This window comes from Protopterus annectens, chromosome 3.part0 (genome assembly GCF_019279795.1).
Source record: "Protopterus annectens isolate FY-2018-M chromosome 3.part0, PAN1.0, whole genome shotgun sequence".
Taxonomy (NCBI): Eukaryota; Metazoa; Chordata; order Ceratodontiformes; family Protopteridae; genus Protopterus; species Protopterus annectens.
In genome coordinates, this window is record NC_056731.1 from 747,172,543 (window position 1) to 747,184,666 (window position 12,124).

Below are 12,124 nucleotides of genomic sequence, written 5' to 3' on the forward strand. Positions count from 1 at the left end.
GTCCTATAAGCCTGACTAGCTTGGTCTGCAAGGCTATGGAGTGCATCATCATGGAACTCATTAACAGAGACATTGGGAACCTCCAAACACTGGACCCTACCCAGTTCAGCTTTGTTAAGGGCAGATCATGCCTCTTAAACCTGGTGGACTTCTTTGAGACAGTTACCAAGGCTATAGATGAGGGAAAGGTGGTACACAAAGCCTACCTAGACCTCGCAAAGGCCTTTGATACCATTCCCCATTCTGGTATTATAGACAAGCTCTGTAGACCAAACCAAAAATACGCAGGGAAGACAAAGTGCACGGATCAAACCATTATAGTATTAATGGTTTAGATTAACTGATGGATTACTTTAACTCAGTGAGATATATAAGCAGCAAGAAGGGTTTGTCGCATTGAATACATTTTTGTTGCACTGAAGAAGGCTATAATTTTTTAGCCGAAACCGGTTTGCTTTATTGTATTTATGGGTTTTGCTACATTAAATTACTAAATATTTTTACTTTTCCCACGTGCTGGATATTTTTTGGATTTAATACTGTAATGGTTTGATCTGTGCACTTTGTCTTCCCTGTGTATTTTTGGTTTGGTCTACAGAGATTTTTGCTATACGCTGGAGATGCTCGGGATGGATGGAGGTCTAATTAGTGGCTCTGCAACCCTTTCTGCTTTTTGAATTCAAGGGAGATGTTTTGTCTTTACAAATGATCTATGTGGACTAGTCTTTCTCGTTTACTGATCTGGATATATGGTCTACGGGTGAATCTCATGTTTTTTAGTCTCTAGATATCGCTTTGGTTCACTATGTACTGTTGGGTTTTGCTTTCTAGGAGCGTTCGGATGTTTGGCACCTAGTTCTGCTTTCTACAGATACTGTTCGTTGTGTAACAGTCTATCATACAGATTTGGGGTTTAAACAAATATAATTCATACGAACAAGTTTGCCAAGGTGAGACCAATGACTTTTGGACATTTATATTTTGTTGTATATCATCCACTGAATCGGCTTGTTTAATAGAGTGTAATTAGTACTTTATACTTGGCGTTTTTGGTGTTACAACTACTGACATCATTTTTGGTACGCTTTGTTTCACAAGTTTGGTGCTAAAAAGTAGGGCTAATTTTGCTTATGCCTTCAACAATGTGTAATTACTGACTGTTGGGATATTGCTACAAGTCTTCGACGGCGTTAGTGGACATTTTTGGGTTTTTGGCTTTCTGTGGGAACAACATCTTTATTTTTCAACTGAGATACTATGAACAAGACATATAGCTTTTGCAGAACTGGTTTTTCATTATTATTGTTCATTTTATGAGGAAGTTTTGATTTTTCTGTATTGATTGGACCTATTCATGGTTCAACAAAGAAATTTGGATATATGGGACGATGGCATGCTGTATTATGTTTTTTAACCAGAAATCTTTATTGAACAACTGAGGCATCAGAAGCTATACTTGGGACATTATTTTGGACATAATTTTCAATTTTTGATACATTTATTAATGCAGTTGGAATATTACCCTAGGTTTATCATGTTCAGATGCATTCTGGTTGTTTGTTATATCAGGATGATTCATGAATGTACATGGCTTTTGCCCACGATATATGTATGAATAGAGTGGGCAGTTAATTGTTTGTATGTGAACATCCTAGATTATAATATTGTTTTTTCAATGCCGTTGTTCATTTTCGGCTGATTCTTCATGGCTTTATTGAGGTCCTGAACAATATTCAAATAGATTGGGAATTGTCATGAGATGAACCAACCTACATCCAAATTATTTATCTTATTATACACATGATGTACATTTTGTAGTGGGTTTAAACTGGGATACTATAGTTTTATAATTTTGGGTCACGTGGTTTGTTGGCCTCAGTTATCTCTATTTTTGAGAATTATTTATGGGGTTTGCTCATTTTTTGGATATATCTTACAGACCCAGGGTATGAATTATTTTTAGTCCTTGCAGGACAAAGTGAAGTCACATATTTTTATGTGTATTGGGTTGACATACTAATGCCTGGGTGGCATAATGATTTTGTTATGAAGGTGTCAGAGATGAAGTCGGTCACCTTTTATCCACTAGTATATGTTCCTATTAAGAACTTTATTGTGAACTAGATTAGGTGGAACTATTTATAGTGCTTTTATGCACCAACAGTTAATAATAGCAAGTGGCACAGACGTAGGTCGGCCTTTACCAATTTTATGGTGGCTAAATCTTTATATTCTGGGCCTGAGAGATACTAACAAGTGTGTGTGAAATATTTCGAATTTTTGCAATAAGGGAACTACTGGGACCAACATCCAATGACTCATAATACGGGTTTATATAACCTGGTTTTTGATCTGATTTTGTTTGCTATTAACGTCCAATTTGGTTGTTGGTTTGTTCCTTTTCATGGTTGAATAAATATTTGATTTGGGTCAGATATATTTTAATATTTGGATTCGCAACTGGTGATTCGAGAACATTATTTATTTAACTGTTGACAAAATTGTTTTGTTATCATGGACCTCACTAAGCTATTACAAGGTTTATCAGCTGATAGAGACAACTTAGAAATTTTTGGTTTTAAACCATCTAATGTTACTAATACTGCTGCAGATAAGGATGACCCACACTATCTTTGTGACCAATTATTTCAAAAGTTGACTAAAAATATGAGAACACTTAGGGCCAATATTTGGCACCTAAAATTATTTAAAGCTTATAAGCTTAAAGGCATCACACCACGAGGTTTATGAGTCAGGATTCAACCCCTGGGGAGACAGATAGATGACCAATTATCTCAGGATTGGGCCTTAGCACAACACAAAGCATCTATGTTTTTTGTAGACATCCTAATTGCATATTATGAAAGGATGATTGATAAATGTATAGGGGAGGTTACTATTAGTTGTGACCAAGCCAGAATTTATGAGACATAAACCTTCTTTAGTGGCTATTTAAGTAATTTGGCCAAAGATCTATCTATATTGGAGGAACAGCTAGTTAAGAAGAAAACCCAAAAATTCCAAAAGGACATTACAGATTATGAAAAGGGGAAACCCTCTGTTACTCAAAAAAGTGTGCGAGTTTCAGATTCTGGTTTTACTACTAATCGTAATTAAAGACCTAGATCAATACGTAGAAAATCAGCACAGGTTTACAGTGGCACTTCTGAGGAGGTTTTGTCCTCTGCCACTGATTTAGACTCCCTTTCTACCCAAGAATCTCCGGTGGCTAAAAGGAAACCTTATGTAGACCCTTTAGGCACAAAAAACATAGGGGGGTAGGAAACATAGAAAAAACACACAGTATTCAACAATTGTTGGAGAAGATTGTATCTCATTGAATAATGTACACAATATTTCATCATACCAATTGTCTGATGTACAGATTAAACTACTGAATAAGGGTCTTCATTTTGTGCCGACTTTTGTGGTACCTGAACACACTTTGGTCAATGAACTCAATGATTTTTGTAGACTACTTAATTTGAAAATATTTTTTCAGATACAAAATATTCATGGATCTACTGGTTTCCATTTTGGAAAATCCAGTTTTGAGCCCCCCCATGGACAAGCATGTTGCAGTTTTCAGGGAGAGTGTGTGTTAAAAGAACTTCACTTTTCTCATGAACATCAGCCGGTTAGATGCAACTTGTCTAAAGCAGAACAAAAAGCATTACAGGACCTTAGTAATAATCATGATCTAGTTATTTTGTCAGCAGATAAGGGAGGTGGCACTGTGGTCATGGATTGGGATATGTATCAGGCGGAGGCTGAAAATCAGTTGTCTGATCCCCGATTCTATATACATATGGTAGTTGATCCAACTCCGAATTTTAAAAAAGAAATTGATTCATTTCTAGACCTAGCAACTGAGGAAGGCATAATTAGTCAGAAAATTTGTAGACAACTGAAGGTTTCAGATCCCATGCCCCAGTATTTATATCTGCTACCTATGATACATAAACATTCTACTAAGCCTCCAGGATGGATTATCTGGCAGGGCTCATTAACTGAACCTTTATCTGCCTTCCTTACAGAACATTTGCAACCTTTGTTATCTATGGTCTAGGTTGAAGGATACCACGCAATGTCTTAATATTATTCAGGACACAATTGGAATCAACTTGGTATCTATGTACACTAGATGTAACCTCCCTATACACTAGTATACCACACTGGGCAGGTCTACAGGCTATTATGGCTTGACAAATCACAGCTATATTCTCCTGGGTTTAACACACTTCTTGTAAGCTTAACTGAGCATGTGTTGTCAAAAAATGTTTTTTACTTTCATGGAAAATCATACTGGCAGGTTCGTGGTACAGCGATGGGAGCATCTTTTGCTCCCATTTACGCCGACCTGTTTATGGGTTTTTTGGAGGAACAGCTAATATATGATGATAATCACAATATATTTTTGGACCAACTTGATATTTGGAGACAATATTTGGACGATTGTTGGATGGTGTGGCGGGGGGACCAGCAATATGTGCATGAATTCATACAATACCTTAATGATAATAAGTGGGGTATTCAGTTTACATTGCACATTGAATATCAACAAATAACATTTTTGGATGTTATTATAACTAGACAGGAGGATCATACACTGGAATCACAAGTATATAGAAAATTTCCAGAATATAACACCTTGTTACATGCCTCAAGCTATCACCCTCGTCACATCATCAACAATATTCCTAAGTCTCAATATCTACGTATCAAACGTATTTGTTCCTCTGAACAAACCTTGAAAGCCTGCCAGGAAGATTTAACCCATAGGTTACGCACTAGGGAATATCATCAGGATCCTATTATTCGAACTTTACATGAGGTCGATCAAATAGACAGGTGCCAATTGTTAAAATATAAGGATAGAACTATTCGGACTGATAATTATTTTTCACAGCCAGTTAGGCTAGTCACTACTTTTGGGACTAATACTAATAGATTTAAAAGTATCATAAATAATCATTGGGACATTTTGTTAGCCCAAGATAAATTGAGTGAACTGTTGAACCCCAGGTGTCTATTTTAATACCTTAGGGGCAGAACTATAAATTCTTATTTGACTCTTTATAAACATTACTGTCCACCTATTAGCCAACAAAGAACCCTATTTGGTGATATACTATCTGAATGTGTTTCATGTGGTCACTGTAGTGCTTGCACACATGTATTTCATACTAAGGAATTTACTAGCTGTAATACATCCAAAATTTATGAGATAAGATGTTTTGGAAAGTGCAGTAGTGATTGGATAGTTTTATTTGGCCACTTGTTTTTGTTCTTCATTTTATGGTGGACAAACATCCAGACCTTTAAGACATAGAATTAGTGAACACTTAAATGAAATCAGAAACAAAAGGGTTTCCAATGCCCTTTATAAACATACTTTAATACATAAAACTGCTAAATTCACCTTTACTATAATATATAAAATTCATATGCACAAGTCTTGTAAAACTTCATGGCACAATTTATTGAATCAAAGAGAATCTGCTTGGATTATTAGGCTAGGTGCTTTATTCAAACCAGGCTTGAATGAGTTAAGCTAGTCCTGGTTTAGATTAACTGATGGATTACTTTAACTCAGTGAGATATATAAGCAACAGGTAGGGTTTGTCCCATTGAATACATTTATGTTGCACTGAAGAAGGCTATAATTTTTTAGCCAAAACCGGTTTGCTTTATTGTATTTATGGGTTTTGTTACATTAAATTACTAAATATTTTTACTTTTCCCATGTGCTGGATATTTTTTGGATTTAATATTAAAGACAAGCTCACCAGCCTGAACATAAACCCCTATATCACAAGATGGGTTGCCAACTGGCTCACGGACAGAACCCACATGGTAAGGTCTGTCTCTAAACCGGTTACAAGTGGCATTCCCCAGGGATCAGTCCTAGGACCCCTCCTGTTTGGCATATACTTCTCAGAGGTACAGGCAAGCACAGGAGGACTATGGCTGACCACGTTCGCAGACGACTGCAAACTAGGGGCTTTAATTGACTCTCCAGCTGACACAGACATCCTCCAAAAGGGTCTCACTGAGACGGATACCTGGTGTCAAAATCATGGCCTCAAGCTAAATGCCAAAACGTGAATAGTCATCCCCTTTGGAAAAAACAAAGTACCCACAAACTACCACATAGGTGGTAGTCCCCTAAATATGAAAAATGTAATAAGGGATCTGGAGACCCACGTAGATAGTAAACTTTCCTTTGATAATCACATAGCCAAAGTGGTTAGAAAATCCTTCTATGTGGCCCACCTTATAAGGGTTTGCATCCAGATCAAAAGAGGTCATTGTGCCCCTCTACTCATCGCTCATCAGACCCATCATAGAGTACAACACCACATTTGGGATGTATCTTACAAGACACCTGCAACAGCTGGAAATACCACAGAAGTACCTCACCAAGAGGATCACTGGCCTCAAACAGATGCCCTACGCAGCTCGACTGAAGAAACTCCAACTGTACTCAGTTGCATACCGCCTATTCAGAGGTGATCTCTGCCTGACATACAAGGCCATGTCCAACCCAGAACTGATGGACATGCTCCACCTAAAGAGAAGCTAATCCCCTTGAGCCACACGTTCTAGGTATCTAAACCTCACCACAACAATAAATAGGATGTGCTGGAGGGATAGATTCCTGCCACACAGACTTCCCATGCTTTGGAACAAGATTCCAATCTACATTAGGCAAAGCTCCTCGCTAACACTCTTCAAGGGAAACCTTGATGAGTGGTTGGGAAACAGAAAGTTTACCCCGGAGATCACTTCAGTGGCTCTGCTGGACAGAGGCACAGGGAACTAATCTAAGTGGGCAGCAAAAGCCAAGACATTCTGGCTAGGCTTATAAATGTCTTCGGGCAGATAGCCTAGTACCTATCTATGAACCTATGAACCTATTCCCTAGTGATGGTTGGGTGGGTTATGTTCGATAGTATTTCTTGAGGGGTGATTGGTGGGGAGAGGGGGATAAAATTGGAGCTGAATTTGTTGGCCAGAAGATTTGCTATAAATTCACACTCCTTGTAGGTGGATCCATTCACAATGATCTCAGTACATTGCTGAGTATTAATTATTTTTGCCATTTTGCTGTTAATGGTGTCAGTTTAAAATAGCATGTACTATACTCTGAGCACAAAAAGAATGCATCCAAGCAAAGTTCACCTGATAGAATATAAGATACAGCATGATACTAATTTATCAGCTATGTCTATTCAGGGTAATTTTGCAATTGCAGTATTCATGAAATGACAAGGAAAAGATATTTAAAGCAATTATACAGCCTATGCTAACAAGAGAAGATGTATTTTATATTTCGCATTTAATCAGTCATAGATTCCTTAAAGAATGGCATGCAGATGTGTACATCTGATTTCAAACATTAGAGGCTATAAAAAGGCTACCTATTTCACTCTAATTAATAAAAAAGTTAATTTTAAAACAGCAGTGGTGGAATAGAGGGATAAAGCCCTGACTGCTTCCCAGGTTACCCGAGTTAGAGTACAGACTTTAGTGCTTGACATCACAGGCTGGAAAATGGCCATGTTCATCCTGGGGAGGGAAGAGGAGGCTGCACATACTGCCAATATCTTTCTGAGGAGAGGCACTAGAGCAGGAGGTGGCTTGTGGACAGGTATTAGGCACAGTAAGCCATTAGTGGTTGGGCGGCATTGTGGGCTACTGCATTAATGTGGTTTCTTCATCCCTCTACACAGTGGGTGGGGTTATGCCATTCAGAATGTTGTGATTACCAGGATGTTGGCAACAGCACAAAGCGCCTCCATGGCTGTGTGAATGACCCCTCCCCCGATATCTCTCACCTTGGCTGCAGGTGAAGTTCCTGGAGTGGAAAGAAGAATGAAGATTCCATGAGTGAGGTGATACTTGATGGTCAGCAGGCACAGGGGGAAAAATAACCTAGAAATATAATTCACTGCATGATAACCTTACATATTCAGTTAGGGAACAGAGTTTATAATAGCCATAATTCATTTCAAGTTACATATTTACTCCCGGAAGTAATACTTAGTATTTTCTATTTTTACACTGTCTTTCACAGCATTATAACAGATGGCATGATGGGATTTATTGCCAACCTTGTACCAGTATGTATATCTGTACACTGGAGGTAATGTGCACCTTTAGTTTCACAGCAAAGGACAAACAGTAACCACTTTCATTGGTTTATTTTGTAACTCATTGTTCCACTAAGTCACAGTTCTCCTTGTAGCATAGCACAGAGAAAAGGGAAGTGCTTTATGCAAGCAGTTCCTCCTTTTTCAAGGTGCACAAGAAAGTGGTTGAATTGTGGCAGTCCCTTTGAAAGCACAGTGCTATAAATATTTCATTTTTTCTAGCCACTACTTATAGTGTTTTATACTTTTTAACTCTAGGAGAATCTAAAAACGTTTTTGTTTCACAGATCTGTTTTTTCAGCAAAACCACAAGCTCACAATGCAGTGTTGCTATAATTTTCAAAATGTAAAAAGGTGCATTAGTTTCTTCATAAAGGGCAAATAAACTAGTATTCAGTTTCTGTCCTTCTGGCCAGTCCCTAATTCATAATATGGGGAAGTACTAAAGAAAAGAGATGAAGAAATATAGTATTCAAGTTTTTACCAGGTAAACAAAGATCAAGCTTGGGTCAGTGCTAAAGTTCTGAGTACAGCTTGGTTAATCATTGCATTTACAAAGCAAGAAGTAAGTAAAGCTGTGGATAGTGATACAATTATTTATTTAAACAACATGAATATTTCATTTGTGGACTAGCCCCATGATGTGGGGGAACAGGGCCTGAATATGACCAAGGCGACCCATGACAAGATGACAGGACAGGAAGGTTGGGACTGAGTACTTGGTACCAGATCACCCACCCTGGGGAGAAGGAGGGGCATCGCCCATTGCATAGGGAAGGGGTGCTAGAGAGTAGATGGACTGCCAGTAGCCATAGGTCTAGCAAGACTCATGTTATGAAACACAGGGATGTCATAAAGAGTAGTGCTCATGCACACCTGAGCAGATGGCTATTGTGAGATTCACCATGCCACAGCAGGGGTTCAATTAAAATGGTCTGCCTGAGAAACTTATTGGCCCATTCCGTACCACCTGACATTTACCTTTACTGGATGGAGGGGGCTGGTAAGCTCACATATAGAGAGAGAATAAATGGCCACATGGCTGTCACCCCAGGGAGAGAATAAGCCCAGCTTTTGTGCTGAATGTAGGTTGCTTGTGAGATCCTTGAGAAAGATCTGAATGAGTTGTAGGCTTGTCAACTTGCATGGGATGGGAACAGCATGCCCAGCCAGGGGAGTGGACTAGTGGTCTCACCCAAAGACCCAGTTCTCATCCTCCAGCAGTAGGAAAAATGATGCATTTTAGTGAAAGTAGAGGAGTCAGGGCATTGGTCAGTTGGACAAGAGTTAAACATATTCTTAATCCCTTCGTCAGTGTGCATAAAACTTTTAAATAGGGTCACATACTACTTAAATATACCTTCAGTGAACATAGCACCAATAAAGTAAATGCACACAGGTTAGTAAATAATTCATGATTGTAGCTTTGAAGGCACTTTATTATGATAAAAAACATAAAACTCAATATTATCTGCCATGTACTAACCGAGATCGAGGCAATGCTAACAGAATAAAATATTTCCTTCAGGAAGCTCCTAATATTAAATTAAAAAAAAAACAGGGTATGGTTGTTCAGAGAGTAGTAAAGTTATTCATAATATTTCTGAAGTCTGTAAAGTTCACTTTTTATATTTCAGGCTTATATTTACTTATGTAAATCGTGGCAAACATTCCAAAGTAGGATACCAGGTCAAGTGGTAAAAGACATTCATTGGGTTTGGTATTATAGGTTCAGATCTATATGGCAGTGTCATAACCAAGTACAGCACTGTAGCATTATAGAGCTCATAATCAAGTAGATGAATAGATCGATAAAAAATGCAATGCGGCAGTGAAAGTAAAGTGAAAAGAAATGCTAAGCAGGTGAATGTCAAGGGCATATACAACTTTAAGAAAAGAGTAGTGGTGATTAAAGTGTTTGGTAACATGCACATGGCAGCAGAAAAAGGAGTGCATTAAAGTAGACCTGATGGATTATGGTGACATAATACAGAATTGGAAAGAATGCAGACACAACTCAGAACATGCAGTGTAGCAGCACTTAATAAGCAGTGGCATAATTTAATTACAGACACTGTGCACTGGAAAATATACCCTCTAGGTTTACAGTCATCAGCGTAGTACATCACGATGTGAAAGCCGTATATTGCTGAACAGCTTGTTCAGACCATGCACATACTGGGAACCTGGGGTCTACTGGTCCCTTTGAGGGAACTTTATGCAAATGTCAGAATCGTACCTTTCAACCTGCAGACATTAAAAATAACAACAAAGGCCTTTGGAAAGTAGGAACAGCCTGCTAAAATTTAATTAACATAAAATTCGACTACTAAACAGCATAGAACTCTTTCTGCTTACAGTAGGAATGTGGGATATTACTCAGAAGCATGTTTAACACACACAAGATGGAAAATGATGGAAAATATAGTCACATTATTAATGAGAAAGTGTAATAATTGATCTAAAGTATTGGTGCCATGTAGTGTGGTTTTCTGTGGACTAGACAGCTTCAAAAATCATATATGATGAAAGCGATGCAGAAAATTCTGGGGAGGCATAAATCAAGCTTGAAATTAGGGACACACCTCCAGAAATAGGAGCATCATGTGCAGGGGTAAATCAGGCCTGAAAATAGGAACGTTCTTCTAAAATAAGGACAAGACACTTCTACTGTGTCAAAGTTTTTAAATCATTCAGTAACATTTAAATCATGTATTCCATTTTGCATATTATTTTATATAAATGTTATGGTACTCACTCATTCCAGTCTACATTGTATATCTTTCAGAACAGGAACACTGTATTTATTTGTAAAATGTATATAATGTAGACTAGATTGTATGATTTGACTTATTTACAAGTGTCCTACTTATTTCTGCATTCATTGTCTGCTTTGCACTCAGGCAATGCCTAAAATTGGTCATTTAGGATAAATGTATTACTTTCATTAACAACGTTAATAAATAAAATAAATACATTTTGGCCATGCTGTGTATACTGACCTTGCTTGTATCTCAGTGACCTGTAAGATGAAACTTTTGCTCCTCATTTGGCAGCTGTCCTGCCTCTTGATTCCCTGCAACTGTGCACCCTAGGCTTTCAAAACCTGTAGTGGGATAGAGGTTTGTTGTCGCCTTCTTCTAAACCTCAAAGAAGGTAAAAATTGAAGTTTCCAACTCCTTTGATTATGCTGTGGGAACAGGAGCATGCTGTGGGGATCTCCTCATCTATTGTTCACCTAGCACTGGCGAATGTTCCATCACAAGATAATGGACTTCTTTGTTGATTTACAGTTGGTTCATCTAAACTGTTTAGTTATGTGACTTCTTTATCTTGACCAGCAATAAGTCACTGGCTGTATCTGAAGAATTCCTCTGCATTATCTAGAGTTTTGCTTTGCTCGGGTGGATATCTTTGTTATCTATTGATTTGGGCATAATCTTGACTTGGTGTTCCAACTTCTGACATGAAAGTAGAACCTGTCTCATGGTGGAAACACCACTTTGCTCAGTTTTCAGTTTTAGCCCAGATGCAGCCCACTATATATTACTGATAGAATGCAAGAATTTGCCATCTGTAGCTTGACCAGCTTGCTCCACTGCTCATTTGGTTCATTTCAGTGCCTGCACAGGTAGATCAGATGAGTTGTGTACAGCCTATGATACAGCTACAATGTTCTCCCTGGAGCAGCATGTCCCACCTTGTGTACACCTCATTCACCTTCTCTTGACAGATCCATAATCTGATGCCGACTTCCATCAGCTTAGGAGATCATGGCTGAAGCTCGAGCATAAAAGAAGAATTACTGACCTGCTTGATGGCTAGTTTGGACTTGTTGAGTACTGCATTACCTATGCAGCAGAGACATCTCAAAAAAAGGCAGAGTTCCTGTCTGGAGATCCCTGCTGTCTGAAACCAGATTTTTTCATACTGCTTTGGATGACTGACAGGTTGAGCGATCTGGTCCT